Source organism: Marmota marmota, unplaced genomic scaffold (assembly GCF_001458135.2).
Source record: "Marmota marmota marmota unplaced genomic scaffold, marMar, whole genome shotgun sequence".
Lineage (NCBI taxonomy): Eukaryota > Metazoa > Chordata > Mammalia > Rodentia > Sciuridae > Marmota > Marmota marmota.
Window position 1 is genome coordinate 8,113,596 of NW_025999960.1, and position 18,610 is coordinate 8,132,205.

At 35.3% G+C, this 18,610-nt stretch overlaps 1 pseudogene; it reads left to right on the top strand.

The window, feature by feature from the left end:
- Nucleotides 1-2,727: 2,727 nt before the first annotated feature.
- LOC125616625 lies at nt 2,728-16,896 on the top strand (annotated as a pseudogene).
- The last annotated feature ends 1,714 nt before the right edge of the window (nt 16,897-18,610 follow it).

Here is an 18,610-nt window from a genome sequence, read left to right on the forward strand (position 1 = left end):
CAAACCTATTTTAACAGCCAAAGGGCCATCACTTGGTAATTATAAGAAAGAGCAAATACTGAAACTATTAACTCAGATCCTCTGGATCTCAATTCAAAAAAAAAAGACATTGGAATAAGTCATCTCAGACTGAACTCAAATAAGATGATTTTACATCTTACCTCTGGATAGTTTTTGGTGTGGAATTCTGCTGATGAATAATCCAGTCTCACTGTTAAATGTGATAAACTATTGGTCTACAAAAATGATTATATCCACTTCTCACTTGCTTAAACATAATACTATGTTAATCACTTTAGACAGGGACATTTGTTTATCAGATTATCACCATTGGCATGGCAAGTATAGAAATGTCAAGTTATGAGTCTGGGATGGACATAAGCTTCACAGAAGTATTCTCAGACATTGGCTTAATATGTTGCAATATTTGTTAACATAAAAGAAATAGGAAACACCTTATAACATGTACTGCAGTACCTTTAAATATACTCATGTTATTTATTCAGTTATAAAAACTGAATATTTTTTTTAAAAAAATCTAAGACATTCAACATAAAAAATAAAGTTAAAAACCAACAAACAATTCTATCGCACCTAGAAATAGTCATTATTAAATCATTAAACCTTAAATCTTTATTCCTATATAAATCAGGGGTATAGATATATAGGCTCAGAGACCAAAACAATATTATAAAAATGAAGTCACTGCTTCCAGACTCTCAATAGACATGAGATTCATAGGAACAGTTCTCTATACTGCCTCAGACTGAGGGTCAAGCTTCTCTCAGCATTAGTCCCCATTCTTAACAGTCTATAAGTTTCTAATTCCTTAAGTCTTTCATACCTAAAAGACATACATTTTCTTCTGATTTCCTGACCAGATCTTGGGTGCTATAAATACACTTCCTCATATTTTATTGGCCCTTGAAAATCTTTTGTGAAATGCTTCATCGAATCGCTGGCTTTTTCCTTCTTACTGAATCGCTGGCTTTTTCTTATTGCTTGGTAGGCATCTTAGTCTGTTCAGGCTATCATAACAAAATATCACATGTTGTGTGGCTTTAAAAACAGAAGTTGTATTCTCACAGTATTTTCATCTGTAAGTCCATGATCAAGATGCCACCAGTGTGGTTTCTAGCGAGGTCCCTCCTGCCAACTTGCTCATGGTGGTTCCTCTTGCCTCTTCTCTGTTTGTGGGGGGAGAAATAAACTCTGGTGTCTCTTCCAATTAGAAGGACATCAGTCCTAGGGGATGAGAGTCCAAACACAGTTATGTTGAGTGTTAGGCCTTTAACATATGAATTTTAGGGAGACACAATTTACTCCACAATAGTTGGAGTTCTTTCTAACGTTCAAGAGTTTTGTTATAGATAACGCAAAGGGATCCCCCACTCCGTGGCCTTCTTTTCCATTTTCTCTCAAATGGCATACTTGATAAAATGTGCTTAGTTTTGAAATAATAAGTCGAACAAATTTATAATTAATATTTTTATATTTTATATTAATAACTTCCTACCAATAATTTTTATTTTATCTTATTTAAGATTTCTTGCTTTTCCTTTTGCATTTATATGTAAAATCCATTTGGAATAGCTTTAATTTTTCAAGATCCTTTTTCCCTTCTAACTATCCAAGTGAATCATGCTCTCTATTGACTAGACCATTCTTTCTCCTACTTCTCCAAAGTGCCAATGTTTGCATAGGTCAAGTATCCATATCTATATGAGTATCCTTCTGGCTTATCTCTTCTGTAGCATTGGTTTGCCTATACGTGAAGCAATCCATACCTTCTTAATTATCTATCTTTATAATGAGCTGTAATATCCATTAAAGCAAGCTTTTCTATGCATTCTTCCTTATGATTGTTTTAGCTATTCTTGGTTTTTGTTTGTTTGTTTGTTTGGTTTTTGCTTTTGCATTTCTTTGTAAATTTTAGAATGATATTGTCAATTTCCATTTTTGCAACTCTGGTTACTTGTTCTGTTTGGTTTGATTTATTTTCTTATGTGTGTATGCGGGGCTGGCACTTACATTTATATTCCCTGCTACCAGAATTATTTGTATAATGCACCAATATAACCTCAGTTCTACTTTTAACTTCTCAAAACACATTCAAGGTAAACTCTAAAAACTTAGATCATTATACAACACTGTATGTTGGCTTGTTCTTGCCTCATTTCCAATCACATTGACCAGGCCTAATCCTTTATCTGACATTTTCCAACTCTTATTATATGTAAAGAAAAAAACTACAAATTAAATGTATTCTCTTCCTTTATATATTAACCTGGATGTCATATATTTCTAGAAGTCTTGTTTTAGTCCCTTCAGAAGGGCCAAGGACACTCTTGTTTGATCAATAGATAATTATAACTCTATATTAAACAGAAGCCTTAAAATAAATTACCTCATCACCTAGACATTATTATTCCAATCTCCCTGACAAGGAGACACCTAGGATAAAAAATACCTTTAATTTAGAAAGTGTGTGTGTGTGTGTGTGTGTGTGTGGAAGAAGAGTTGATGTTTTGTTCTAGCTTCATATTAATACACACTGTTTTTATATAATTTATTACTTTGGACTTCCTTTGATTATTAAGGACACAGGGGACACACATTATGAAGTAACACTGAAAATCATGCAGATGTGTCTACCATGCTGATCTGAAAATCTTACACATCTCCACACAGGCCCAAGCTTTAGTATCTGAACCAAGTCTTGGTGGAATGTCCTATAAACCTGCTGGAGTAAGGAGAAAACCTCCTAATGAGTCACTGTTAGGCACTTTCTCCTTCCAGTTTGGTGGAAGACTGCCACAAGCTGGTTCTTATGCATCTGCTTCATTTCAGTTGAGCACAGGACTTTCTATCACACTTTATGCCTTAGAGCACAGCCACCAGCTTCTGGGTAAGTTTATGAAAGTGCCTGGCCATGGTTTAAAAGTCACAATGACAGAGTGACCATTCAGCAGTGTCATTCACCATCTCATTTTGCTGGTTTAGAATCTTAATGTGAAACTAGGGACATGGTGAGGTGACACCATCATGCCAATCTTACTTTGCTTTTGTGTAAGAGGAAATGGATCTATTCAGGGTTGAGAATCCCTGTTAGAGTCTGTAAACAAGTCAGGATGGCGCCTGGCATTTTGCCAGAGGGAGTGGTTTGTGAAGTAACGCCAGCGAGCCATTAAGTGTGGAGATTCCTTATTGGTTGATTGCTGTATCGAGTTTATGTTAATTATGTGGAATGTATAAATACCTCTGTTGTCCTACAATAAACGGCTCCTACTCCTGCTGTATCAACCTACACAAGTTGCTCGTCACCCCCTCGGTAATTTTGCTGCAGCTGGACTGCGGCAATTCCCTACTGGCCAAATCTATGGAAGGTGCTGAACCAACCTCACAGCTGCCATCATCATACCTGTTGTCTTGCTAGCCATTGTGCTACTGCTAGGAAACGTGTGGCCCCTTATAGATTCTTCTTAAAAGATCAGCTGATGAGCAAATCCAGTTTTGAATTCTGCCAACTATCAACAAAAATACATATAAATATTGCTTTTAAAGATTGAGAACTCACACCAACATTAAAAATAAGAATCTACCATCTATCTGTTGAAATAGAACAAAAGAAAACAACCATTGAAAGGATGCTGTCCTATGTGTATTAGGTGTACTTAGAGGGAGCACGATTCCTCCTATCTCCTTCACTGCATAGTTCCTGTTTGGGGGACGTGAGATCTTTGCCAAGCTCTTTCCTACTTCAGGACATTTAGCAGGGTGTGCTCTCTCTGCCTGCCCACCACCCTTGCTCACCCCAACAGCCACACATACATACACTCATCATATAGTTGACCCTTTTTAACCTTTGGTTCTTAGTTTAAATATTATTTACCCAGAAAATCATTCTCTAAACTATCTACATTCTGTTTGATTCTACAATGGTATAATATTCAATGTCATATTTAATATGATTTATAATTTATAGTTTAAAATGAAAAAAGGACAGAGGAATAGATCAGTATTATTCATGTTTACATTTTCCACTAGAATGTGAGGTCTATAAACGCAGGTAGCATAGTTTTGTTTGCTTTTGTGTTACCACAGGATTTTCACCACTTAGCTCAGGTCTGTCATGTAACCGAGCAGAATAAAAATGTGTTCAATATGGAAATAAATAAATAATGAAGAGAAACACTAGAAAAGTGGGGGCACCCTCAATTTCTTAGTTGCTATATTTATGAACACTGTATTTCTCTCACCACTTACAATTTTGCCTTCCTGTTAAATTCACAGAGAAAATAAAACTCCAGAAGAATTTGACAAAAAGCATATGGCAGGGTGGCTGGTGGTCGTTGAGTTGGGGGTTTAATAGAGGAAACTAATGTTATTGAGGGAGAAAGGTAAGTAGGAAGGATATTGGTAATGTGACATTGTAACACTGGAAGTAGAATCCTCCAAGAAAAATACTATTTTAATAACATAGTTTCTGTTTATTATGTTTTTAAAATAAATTGTGCCAGTTCATAGCCCATATTTTTTCAGACATTTTTGGTGTATAAAAACTTGGAAATCATATATGAACAAACAATCTTGCCACCTATCAGAATAACTATAATCATTTTGCTATAATCTCATCCAATAATTTTTCACTTGCTTGCTATTATGCATGTACATTTTTATATCCTGAGTTTTTATATTTAATAATACATAATAGTACCCATACATATTGAAACATAGTCTTCCTAATTATTTTCATAGTTATATAATACTTCACTGAGTAAATGAGTAGTAATTTTCTTGTCCTCTTTTCTTCAGGTCAATATTCTAGTAGCACTATGACCAGAATCTTTGGGTTCTCTCAAATTGACATGTTGCTACCAAGTCTTCCGAGAGCTATTGGTCCCTTTTACCCTATGAGGATGCAGCAAACAGAGCTGTGAATCAAGAAGTGAGCCGTCACTAGACACAGAACCTGCCAGCCCCTGATCTTGGTATTCCCAGCTTCCAGAACTGTAAGAAATAGATTTCTTCCATTTATAAGTCACCCAATCTGTGGTATACTATTACAATAGACCAAACCAACTAAGATCAGCAGCTTCCTACTTTTGGCAATAAAATAGGAAATAAGTCACACACAGCATTTTAATTTTAAGCGAGTTAATTATTTCCTAAAAATCATGGTTTGCGTGATTGTTGTTATAATGTCAAAATTTGAGTCTTGGTCTATATTGCCCAATTAAATGAAAGCATGTTTTTGGCAATATTCATGTATGACTGTACTGGTTTTTCTCCAATATCTACTATCAATTATCATTGAATTTATTTTTTTCTGATTTAAAGGATGCTATTTCATTATTTTTAACAACTTCCTTTAAAACTGGTAAAAATCACATTTACATATTTCTTTATTATTTATATATTCTACCAAAAATGGGATTAGAATGAAAATGCAACAAATAATAAAACCTAAATGGTGGCAGACTTAGTAAATGTGAAAGGTCATAAATATTAGAGTTGGGAAAGCTGATGTTCCTTGTCATCTTGTTAAGAAATGGCAAAACATTTGGTCAAAATATTGCCAACTATATTTTAGAAGACAGATGAAGTGCCAGCCAATGCTACAGTCTCTGGTAAAGGAGTGGGAAAAAAAAAATCAGAATGTTGTGTTCTGGATGTTTCTTAAAACTTTCAACAAAACAATTTCATCAAAAAATTTCAGCAGAAATTCAGGTTAGGGTATACTAGACTACAAGCAGAGACAAAAGGTAATAGTGCCTTATTTTAAAAGACTCTACTTATGGCCTCAATCTAAATTAACTGAGAGTCCAGAATTTTGAAATATTATTTGGTGATTAAGTCAACTCTGTCTCTATCCAAACTGAAGCCCTGAGACACTTCTTCTCCTCTGCAAACTCTGAGAGACTGTTGGAAAAGGCATGTGTAAGGGGATTGCCTTACTACTCCCATTATTTCAAAGTTGATGAGGAATGGGGGCAAGAATAAAGGCCAGAAAGTAAAAATAATGGCGTAGGTTGAAATAGTAACTTTAGCACTTAATAATACTACATGGAACAGACCAGAATAAATTCCAAATTCTTTTTTTTTTTTTTTTTGGTACTGGGGATTGAACCCAGGGGTGCTTAATCACTAAACCACATCTCTAGCTCTTTTTAAAATTTTTATTTACAGAATTTACTGAGGCTGGCTTTGAACTTGGGGTCCTCCTGCCTCAGCCTCCCAAGTTTCTGGGATTATAGGCATGTGCCACCATGCCCAGCTAAATTCCAAATTCTTCTGAATAATATACAATACTTTGCAACAATCTTGCCTACCTGATGAGTGCCTTTCATTGTTCCCATCTCTCCATTCCCCACTCTATCACAGATGCACAGGACACTCCTTCCCCAGGGCTGCTGGCTTTAATGGAAGCCCATTAATTTGTAAAGATAGCCCACTGTGATTATCACTCCTTTTCTCCCTTTCCCCTAATTAAACTTCTGTTCATCTTGGCATCCATAGTGGTGTCTCTCACAGTGCCATAAATAGAGAAATAAAATTTTTATACAGTTAACATGAGCCTCCTACTGGGATTGGTAAATGAGGTACCTAAGGCTCTTCATCATTCAGTTGGGACTGAATGTGTATCTTGTATTTAAGTAATTTATGTCCAGCCATAAATGGAAAGAATAACAAAAAATTATAATATTCCCTCTCTCTCACACACACACTCATGCACTTTATACACATTATTCCGTGAAGCATGTTAGCTAGATGTAAGCCTTGTGATTCAAGCTGCATCTCCAAAAACAAAAAAAAAAAATGAAAAATGATTTGAATTTCAACTGGGTAAGTAAGTGGCATATTGTTTTCCTTTCCCATAGATTTTTCCCCCAATTTTTATTATTTCAAGGTATTGCCAAGACAGCGGGAGCAAATATGAACCTCAGAAATGTTCTTTTCCTTAGGGTAGCCCCACTGCATGCAGGGAATGCTCTGGTAAGCAAATGAATGGTGTAGCATAAAAGACTCAGAATTACATATTTTATCACATTCCAGATTTAAATATGTACCATCTTAAAATGACATTGTCCCCTTTAAAGAAGAGCAAGACAAATGCGATCATAATCCCAAAGCAGCCAGATGAAAAGCATGTAGAATGCTGAAAAAATAATAAACAAAAATGTAAATGAAACTGGGCATTCTGCCGGGAAACAGAATCTGTGTGCAAACAACACATATTCATACCAAATTTTAGAACCCTTGAGAGGCTGTTCTACTGTGCCTCTCTCTAAGCATAGGGCCAAAAGGAATAGGTGGATTTTCTATCAACACACAGTGGGGAGGTTGTGAGGCACAAAGTTCATAAGTCTCTCCTAGAAAAGACTGAGCAAAATGATGAAGATTAAATCAACTTTATCTCTAATCTGATGGGAGGACTTGTCAATGTAGAAATAGCTACCATCACCCAGCAGGAATTCCCAGAAATTACTTTGTTACTGAGCTCCATATTTTAAAGTTTCTTTTGTTCATCAAAGACTTTTTAAAATATGGATGTGTTAGAGACCCCAAAGGCTAGAATTAGTATCAAATAACATGTATCTTATTCCTGGTTATATGATTGAACAAATCAAATTTTTTTCTAGTCCCATCTGTAAAGCAAAGCTAACCATTTCACCAAGTTGTAAGTATAAAATGCTCTACAAATATTGTAATGGTAAGGAAGACAAAATTCATATCAGACAAAATAATGCTGTAGCCCAAAGTGTGGCACTGCCATGTAGCCAAACACAGCAGTGGGATAGAAGTATGTCTGGCTAGCCAAATATACTTTATAAATATTTTTAGTGCTTCTCTGTTACGGTTTAGATGTGCTGTGTCCCCTAAAAGCCCATATGTGAGATAATGTAAGAAAATTCAGAGAAGAAATGATTGGGTCGTGACAGCCTTAACCCAATCAGTGAATCAAGCCACTGATGGGATTAACTGAGTGGTGACTGGAGGGGGTGAGGCATGGCTTCAGTGTATATATTTGTATCTGGTGAATGGAGTTGCTCTGTTCTCTCTGCTTCCTGATTGCCACGTGAGCTGCTTCCCTCCTCCACACTCTTCCACCATGATGTCCTCCCTCACCTGGAGCCCTGAGGAGTGGAGCCTCTGTCTGGACTGAGACCTCTGAAACCATGAGCCATTATAGAAATTCTTCCTCCTCTACAATTGTTCTGGTAGGGTCTTTGTTTTGTTTTGTTTTGTTTTAATTATTTACACATGACAGTACAATGATCTTGACATATTGTACATTTGAATCAGATGGGATATAATTTCTCATTTTTCTTAGTGTACAGGTTGCAGAATCACATTGGTCATGCAGTCACATATATAACCACAGCAATAATAATGTCTATTTTATTCTGCTGTCCTTCTGGTAGGGTCTTTAACTCACAGCAGCACAAAAGCTGACTAAAACATTCCCCTTTACTTATTTTAAGTGCAAAGAAACTATTTCTTCCTTTCATTTTGATCGCTTTTACTATTTATTTCTCTATAGGCAACTAATTTCTTGCTATAATTGCTATATGGAATTAGGAAGAATGTCCTTTACCTGAGTATCAGATCCTATGATTTTAGTTTCTGTCCATTCCAAACCCCTGTGTCAAGATTTCTCACCTATGTTTTTCCAAATGCTTGATGTAAATTCTACAGAATTACTACATGAAAATCACTCTTCTAGATCTATTCACTATCAGGATTTCAAAGTCCTTTATTATCTACTTTCACTCAAATAACCTAAAATTAAACTCTGGTTAGATCAATCTGTTTCATTTCAGGAGAACATTCTCAACAGGCCAGCTTTTCTCCAGAGTTAATTTTCTTTCTTCTCTTAAAATTGCTTTCTCTCCTTCCTGCCTCTTCATTTTTTGCCCAACTATCCAAAGCAGATGATCTTGAAGTCTCTGCCAACTTAACACACTTCTGTGAATTTAGCCCTTCCCAATTTCTTCCCACCATTTAAAACTTGATTATATTTTATCATGCATATTTTATATTTCAAGATGACCCCCAACAGATTGAAATTGGATACAGGGATTTTTCTTCTATACATAATAGACACCTCAAGATGCAAACTAAACTAATTGATATAGCAATTGATAGGGAATGAATCTGAAAAGTGATTCAGAAGTCTGAAAATACAATGAAGCCACCCCTATTTAACAGTAAATTCACAGCCTTGTACACTATTTCCTTTACCAAAGACCTGTTGAATTTGGGACTATATCTCAAAAAAAAATAAATAAATGGAAGTGAAGAAATTTCACTTGGAATCAAATTCATAGGCTTAAGCACCACTGTAAAAAGAAGAGCAGTTGTTCAGAATAATAAATTGTGTCTTTTGAAGTTCCAGGACATGACTTGCAGTAAATTTCCTCTGGAGGTTGATATGTTATGAAATGAATAAGTGATCCATAGGGTTGCTAAGAAATTGGAACTGTGGCTCTCTGATATTGAAACTATCCATCTGTTCTAGTATGAACTACATAGTATGTGCACTATAAACATTATTTATATTTAGTATTTAGATTTTATAAGGAATGAGAAGAAACCATGCCACACCTAGAAAGGGTGTGAAGATAGAATGACACATTCAGAAAGGCCTGCCTCTTGACAGTATTTTTTTTTAATCAAAAGTTGTTCCCATAGTTACAATAGCATTACTCTTATCTTGCACAGGTGATAAGTCACTATATTTTTAAATGTTACTTGGTTACTGAAATATAAAATTCCTGTAAAGCCAAATGGTTATTTAAAATGCATATTGAATATGTATTTTAAAATAATACAGCACAACTACTATGCTTTTTCTGTTATTGAAAAAGACATGCCACTTTAAAATTTCATGTAATTTAACTTTCAGAAATAGATATGGCTGAACCAATTCTGAGATAAATTTCTGTTCCAAAAAGATGATTTGAGAAAGCATTTACGATTAATATTTGATTTCACTATTAAACCATTAAGTAAAGTAATACTATGATTCAGCAAATTGAATCCTCTCTCTGAGTTTGCAGAATACTATTTACTGGCATAGTGATAAAGCTGTTACAATCTCTTTTTTTAAAAAAGTATATAGTCCTGAATTTTATGGAGAAATTCAGGAAGGAGATGAGAAATTGGGACCTGGGCCACAGAAAATATGGTCACACTATTCTGACACTTTCCAGTTTTACAGTTCTAATTTGATCTATGTTGAAATGGCATAGCATAAATTCAGACTAAAAAGATTTATTATACAAAGAACATTGCATGTCTTATGACTTTAAACTTGGGGAATTCCAAATGTTCAGATAAAATAACCTGAGCAGTAGAGAATTGCACTATCTTGGGTTATAACCCATGATATACAAAGGTTTCCAAAAGCAAGCCTGATGGTGATGGATTTAAAAAAAGGGGCAATGTTTAAGAGTAGAGAGGAAGAGGTGCTCAGAGGCTATGGTCTACCTGCAGCACCTCTTGCCCTAGCAGACACCTCACTGGGAAAGCCAGAAACTTAATCCCATAGACAGAACAGAGAGCAGCATACTGAATTATTTTCAACAATTATGTTCTCCTACAAAGAATCTAGATACTGTTAGAGAAGCAAAAGCACACTTCTAACCACCAACTTGCATTTCTTAAACATCTCTACATCATATATTTCACCTTCATATTTAAATTAAATAAGATGATGGGCATGAGTATCAGTAAGTGGCTACATAGATTATATAACAGAAGCAGTGTAATGGAGGGTAATACTAACCTAGTCTATTCATCTGACCATGCCAAGAAATCCTAAGTAGTTGCTATTTTACAATCCTGCATCTGGATTCTATATTAAATTTCTGGTGGAATTATTTATCAATTTCACTTTAATACCAAAACCATGAAGTGAACTCATGCTAAATGTACTACATGGACTCAGGTAAATGTCATATTATATATTATAGCACCATATTTATTCTCCAGTTAGTCATATAAAATTGTAATGTCCACATAATTTTCCCAGAGGAAACTTCAATTTCTTTGCACAGAATTATGATAGTCATGGCACTATTTAAAACATAAAGGGCAGCTGTACATGTGATTTATTTATTGGTGTGAGCTCTATGATATATATGGCCTTAATTGAGCTGGACGAAATCCAGAAACAGTCTCGTACTTATCTTCCTGTCTCTGTACAAAATTCTGATATCTGAGTTGACATTATTTATTAGCACATTAGGACTTGGATTTGAAATGTTCTAACATCTCAGCACATTTTGCTTAAAACTTTGAATGTCCTACCAAATTCAGCCTTTCCTCTTTCCTATTACCCTGTCCCTTTATGTAGTCTATCTTACACACACACACACACACACACACACACACACACACATCTTATTCTTCTTGTGTTAATTTGCAATGTATTTTTCTTCTATAAATTTAAATGTTCAAGGGAATGTGAGGACTTGTGATTATTTTTATTTTTTGTTCTGCTTAAAATATGTTTGAATGAACAAGCTTCTAATTAACACATTATCTTCTACCAAGGCCCAATTTCCCTATCTTAAGAAGAAAGTACAGATTACCCAGCACTTATTATGACATTGTCTCATAAGGTTTTATGCACTTATGTCATGTAATCCTCATAATTATTCCAAAAGATTCATTCATTTTATTCCTATCTCAGGTCAAACATCAACCTATCAAGAATACCTCCTATAAGAAACATTTAAGTAGTAACAACACCTATTATTCCATTCTCCTTTTCCTAAGTTATTTTTATAGCCCATATTATCCTATGGATTTTGTTTGATTATTTTTGCCCCCTGCTACAACAGAAACATCATTACAGTAACCATTTTTCCTGATTTAAGTCCTAGATATATCTTCATTACTTAGCTGACAACTGACACATAGTCAATACAAATAAATAACTGTAGAATTAATCATTCAATAAGTTATTTTTCTTTATAGCATATATTACATAGATTTTATTTGTTCTAGAGCATTTTATTCTATTATAACCATCATTTCTCTCCTACCCTATAGTGTTCTTCATATACTTATTCTCTTTTGGACAGAAAATTTTTTCTCCAGAGAGCAATTTACCACAAAGTTCAATTTAGAAAATTTCTAAGTGGAGTTGCTTTGATTGAAATACAGAAGGGCACTACAGAATCCAGCTTCTGTTTCTCCTTCACTCCTTCTCAGTAGTCCTTTAAAATGGAGAGAAGACTATAGGGAAAGATGACAATTTCAAAAGAAATATTACAAAGACTGGTTCTTTTTATTTTATTATATTATAGAATATTTTATATAGAATAACCTCTACTAAAAGGAGATCAAAAAAGAACAACAAAATTTAAACTGATAATTTGAGCAGTTTACATGTATCACTGTTCCCCAGAGAAACCAAACCTACAGAATACACACATCTGTGCACACGATTGTGCACACGCAATTAGGCATTGGCTTACAGGGTCATGGTGCTGAAAGCATCCATGACCTGCTGTCTGCAAGTCAGAAACCAAGGGATGCAGTATTATTTCAAAGGCCAGAGTATTAAGTCCAATGACACAGATCCCAGTCCAAGTCTGATGGCCTGAGAACCAGGAGCTCCAAGGGTAACAAAAGAAATATTTCAGCTCAATCAATGAGTAGAGAAGAAATTCCGTTTTCCTGTGCCTTTCTGTTCTGCTCAGGCCCTCAGCAGATTGGGTAATGCTCACCCACAATAGAGAGGACCCTCTACTTTACTTAGTTCACTAATTCAAATACTAACCTATCCAGAAATAACACTTAAACAAATATCTGGGCATACTGTGGCCTGTTTAAGCTGCCACATAAATTTAACTATTACTGTTTAGATAGGCTTCAGAACAGAATTGATTTTCCTTCTGTTTTACCTTCTCACTCTATGGTTGATTTAGTGCTGTTATTTGTCTTTTTAATTAGAATTTGGAATGCATTCTAATTATTAAGGCATTATCCTAAAATCATCACTGTCTTCCGCCTTACTTTTAAAATGAGAACTAGAAAAGGACTATCATAGTTACCTGGTGGATTCTGCCTATATGTTCACTGCTCCCCTTCTGCCTGGCCCCACCTTTTTCTGCTCTACTCCATGTTTCAGGTAAAAGCACTCAGCCAGGTGTGTCAAAGATGGAGAGACAATGGCAGAGCTCAAAGCAGATTCAGCCTGAAGGCAAGTGATTCTGACCTTAGGGCACCTAAAAGAAGGTATGTGAGTGAAGAGGGGACTGGGACCCAGGCAGCACTCTTGCCTCATTGAAGCTGAGCCAGATGCTGAGGCCCCAGTGCAGGCCAGTCTGTCCAGACCCCACACTGCACAGAAAATGACAGAGCCATCATGGGCATGTCTGCCCACTTAGAAAATGAGGATATGAGCATATTCAAGATTGTGGTTCAGGACCTTTAGTCAGATGCAAGGGGCATGTAAATCTAGATGTTGACTCTGAGAATCATGATTAAAAATTCATTTTGCACAAGTTCGATACAATGGGAATTTGTTTAAAGCAAATCAAGATTTCTTTTTTATCTTTTTCTTTTTCTTTCTTTCTTTTTTCTTTTTTCTTTCTTTTTTTTTTTTTTTGCAAACTGCAGCCTAAAATATATATCTGGTGCAAATAATTTTAAATATTTCTTTTAATTTTGGAATGTTTTTCTGATAAAGTTTTTTGTTTGTTTGTTTTGGTACCAGGGATTGAACCCAGGGGCATTCAACCACTGAGTCACATCACCAACCCTTTTTATATTTTTATTTAGAGACAGGGTCTCACTCACTTGTTTAGCACCTTGCTTTTGCTTAGGTAGTTTTGAACTCATGATCTCCTGCCTTAGCCTCCTAAACCGCTGGGATTATAGGCGTGTGCTACTACCCCTGGCCTCATAAAATAATTTTGAACTTTTAAAGTCAGCCTCAGCAACTTAGCAATGATCTAAGCAATTGTTATCTGTGTGTGTTGATGGTTTTTTCTCCCTAAGAGGAAATGTCTTCATCAGTTTGACTAATCAATAGTATTTCCAAGAGAGTTATTAAAGACTGATACTGAGTAAATAGCAACAGGAGAGGCTAAATATTACTGCAAACTATATGTTAGTGAATATTTTAAATTGTGTTTAGTGAATATACTCTAAACTACTTTCAATTTCCAACCTGAAAATTTGGTTTATGCTATTACCATTTTAGTGAATACATAATTTAAAATAAAATGTTAAAGTTTATTAAACACCAGTCTAGCTATGATCTTACACTGAATTTTTACAGGTTATATTGAAATTTCATTGTTGTTACAAGTAGATATTGTCAATAGATTGATAGCACTTATACAGTTATTTTAATTTCAAAAAATAGAGGTGAGGAAGGACAAACACCATAGAGGTTCTACATCACCTTTTCAGAATATCTCATTTTCTAAGAATCTCTCATGATCTCATTTTAAACAGCACAATCCTCTACGTGGCCCCACTGACAGGGGCTTCATAACAGATTTTATTAATCAAGGGGTACAGGATGATTAATAATGTGGGGAATTAAGCTTAATAAACATTCTTTGTATTTTGTATTAAAGAAAATCAACCTACCTGTGATCAACAGCATGGTGGGAATTTATAACTACAAAGTTCATTAGGGAACCAGTAACCACATTGTAATCTAATGAAGACCATACTTTAATTTTGATTAGAGCTAGTTAATAGCATTTTTAAAAAACAAAATCAGCTCCATTTGCTGGTTGGATTCCCTTCAGATCTGTCTGATGTGACTTCATCCATCATAAAGCCTTGGTTGTCTGCTGGGACAGCAGCTTCCTGAATATTGTAATATGGCACATCACATTCAACCTCCTTCTCTGTGTCCTTGAGAAATGTCTTCACCCCATACCTCTTGTTTAGAATTGCTATACATCAACCATACACTATTAGCCATTTTTGCAGTAAACATTAAACTATGCTGAACACTTAATGTACGAGGCTATGTACTAAGCACCCTAGGATCCTTGACATATCCATACTACACAGATATTGAAATTGAGAGGTTAGGTAATTTTTCTATGGTTAGTGTATGCTCATAAATTCAAAAGTGGCATTCAAAGTTATGTCAGATTCAAAAGTCCAGTTTTTCTAACCTCTTAACAATTTGTTGCCTCTATGAGCTTGCTTCATTTTGTGAATTCATTAACTTGTTAGTTTGCGCAACAAACATTTATTAAGCACCCAGGATAGTGTTGGAATATAAAGATGCATAGAACAGAGTTCCTGACTTCCTGGCTTTTCCACAAGGTGAGGGAGAGAATGAAAAAAAGAAAATAATTGTAAATAATAGTTGTTAAGGGGGGGTGAGGTAAAACACCATTTAATTCTTGTGAAATCCAAGGATAAACATCTCAAATGAGAGTGATATTGGAATTAATTCTTGAAGGAAGAGTAGATATGATGAAATGAGAAATGCATTGGTTTTCAAGAACATCATGGCTGGAGCACAAAGATAGCAGAGCTGGAGGGGCGGACGAGGTCCCATTTTGTTCAGCATTCTGAGAATGAATCCCAACCTTCATGTAGGGGTAAGCATGGGCAGAAAGTTTGAAGAAATTGAAGATGAAACAAGCATCTGAATGAAAAGACAACCCAAAAATATACATAAGGGAGATGTTGAAAGTATTAGGGTTGTAGTTAGGAAGTTGAGTTTCAGTTTTGCCTCCACTAATTAAAAGAATTCTTTATACTTTGCAAAAAGAGGGATTTTTTCTCTACTACTTCATGGGGATAATTTGAGCTTCAAAATATTGTATCTATACAAGTGCTTTGTGAATTATTTATGAATCATGGAAAGGGTGAAGCTGAGTTGGGGCAGTTTGAGGTGGAAGGCTCTGCCTGCCCCTTTTGGATGGCTTTAAAGTTTTAGAGTAGGTTACAATATGACGACTGTCAAATACAATATTTAGTACAATAGAGAAATATACACTCATGGGTGTCATGATCTGGAAAAATCTCTCTCAGAAATGGAGAAAAATTCCAGAGATAAGAAAAACTCAAAAAAAAAAAAAAAGGATGGTGGTAAAGAAAATTCTAACAGCTTCTTTCTTCCTTGTTTATGGCTTAAGTCGTCCCAACTGCTATTCAAACCTCCTCCAGCTGGAAACATAGAAAGTATAGAAAAGAAGATTCCCTAGTGCAGTGCCAGAGCACTTAGGAGGGAAGAAATTTTTCAGAGCTGAAGATGAAGCACTTAAGGAAGAAATTTCCCCAAAAGATACTTCAAATGGCAAATAAGATGCTTTCTGTGAAAGAACTAAGCACTATCATGAGTATAGGTAGAGGCACAGATCTAAGATTCAAATAGCTAGAAAAGCAAGAAAATCTGGCAACTTCTGTGTACCTGCAGAACCCAAATTAACATTTGTCATCAGGATCAGAGATATCAATAGTGTGAACCCAAAGGTCCAATAGGTGTTAATTTCTTCCCTTCTGACTGCTATGCAGTAGAAGCAAGGCTCAATAAGGCTTCCCTAACTTGCTGAGATTGTGGACCTATCTACTGCATGGGGTATCAAAACCTGAGATCAGTAACAACTAATCTACAAGTATGATTATCGCAAAGCCAAGAAGTGACTTGCCTTGACAGGTGACACTGTGATTGTTGGATTTCTTGGAAAACATGGCATCATCTACATGGAGGATCTGATTCATGAGATCTGTGCTGTTGGAAGAGTCTTTCAAGAGGGAAACCATTTCTCATGGCCTTTCAGATTATCTGTTCTATGAGGTAGAATGAAGAAAAACAACACCACCCATTTTGTAGAAGATGGAAATGCTGGCAATTGGGAGGATCAGATTAACAGGCTTTTAGGAAGGATGAGCTAAGGTGTCTACCTTGATTATTTTTGTAATCTAGTCAATTAGTAAGCAATAGTTGCTTTCATGTTGAAAAAGAAAAACAGCCAAGGAATTCCAGTTGATATCAGAACCCTAATTTGATACTGAATATTTTCTAATATGAAGCTTTGCTTTTGAAATTCCTTTTCCATTTGAATTTTATTATGGGTCGAAAATTTACTCTAAAACATCACTGTCTGCATTAGCATGGGCATTGTTTTGTATTAGTAGAGAGAGAATGGGAGGCTCAAACACGATACTTCTTAAGAAGATTGTAGGCAGATACACAATGGTATTTGGAGGACTAAATGTTAAGTAGCCTTCATCAGAGGAGACTTTTTCTCTATCATCATTGTAAGTCTACTTATCACATTTAACAGTAAATATATTTGAAATGCATATATGTACATATCTGTATAAAATATCCAGTAACTACCTATCTTGGATTTCTTCCATTACTATAATGTTTTCCATTTCTATTGGTTTCCTTTATTTTCTCATGGTGCACTTGGGAATACATTCTGTGTCTCGTGAAAAATTCATGACATTGGTGCTAATCTAGAACTAAAAATCAGAATAAAATTAAAAAGCCCAGGAATTTCTTTCATTTTTCTGGAAAAGCCAAGTAAGGAAGGGTAAATTTTTGCTAAATATATTTGTTAATGATACTAGGAATAAATTCAACTCTACTCTTTCAGAAGTGTGAATAGTACACAAAATTAACTTTTATATGTGTTGTTATATAATTTTAAAAGAAATAAATACATAAATTATCTTCACCAGTGCTGGAAATGATGATGCTGGTTTGTAGGACTTCGCAACAAAAGATTAACCTCCCAGCAACTTTCAGAACAGTAACCTATGATTATTTGATTTGGTTGCTATACGACACAAGAATCAGTGTAACGGAAATGAATGTTGGCTGCTTGGGGGAATTTTCTGATGTCAAAATCCCTTAGACTACAACTTACAAAGTCATTGGATTCCTGCCTCATTTACACATAAATAATTTATGAATTTGTACCATAATTTTTCTTTGAGCTGAATCAAAGCTCTCTGATTTTGCAAATCATCATGCAGAAGCCAATGACACACATTCCTGAGATTTCTAATGCAATCAATAAGTTTGCCATTACTGTCAGTGGGTGCAATTTCTCTGATTAACCTGTAGAAAGTGTTCTCCTTCATGAATGCTGTTCAGAAATAAACTGATATTGTAAAAGAAGAGAAGGGCATATTTCAAAACATGAACTCTTGGTGATCTTAAATAATGATGTATAAAAGAGAGAGAAAGGGAGAACAATTTGATTTGCCCCAACCAAGTTGACCCAGAAAGGAGAGAGCAGGAAAATGGCTTAACCTAAGCAAATGGGACTCAAAGTCATACAAGACTAACACTCCCATTTGCAACATCAAAGCCTCGTTTAAAACATGTATTGCCTGGATCTGAAAGACATTTAAATTCCAGAAGAAGCCTTGGCTCAAAAAAAAAAAATCAGTGTAAAAAGGAAGAAAATAATAAGAATAAATCAAACAGTGGGAACACTCAAAGGAAAGAATCAGAGATAAAAAGAAAAACGGCAATGTTTTGTCCTCTGTCAGCATCAGCCCCAAACATGGATTCCGAAACTGAGCATGACCCGTTATGCACTAAAGGTACATTGTCTCGCCTGATCTTTGAGATGGTCTTCACTACTTTTCA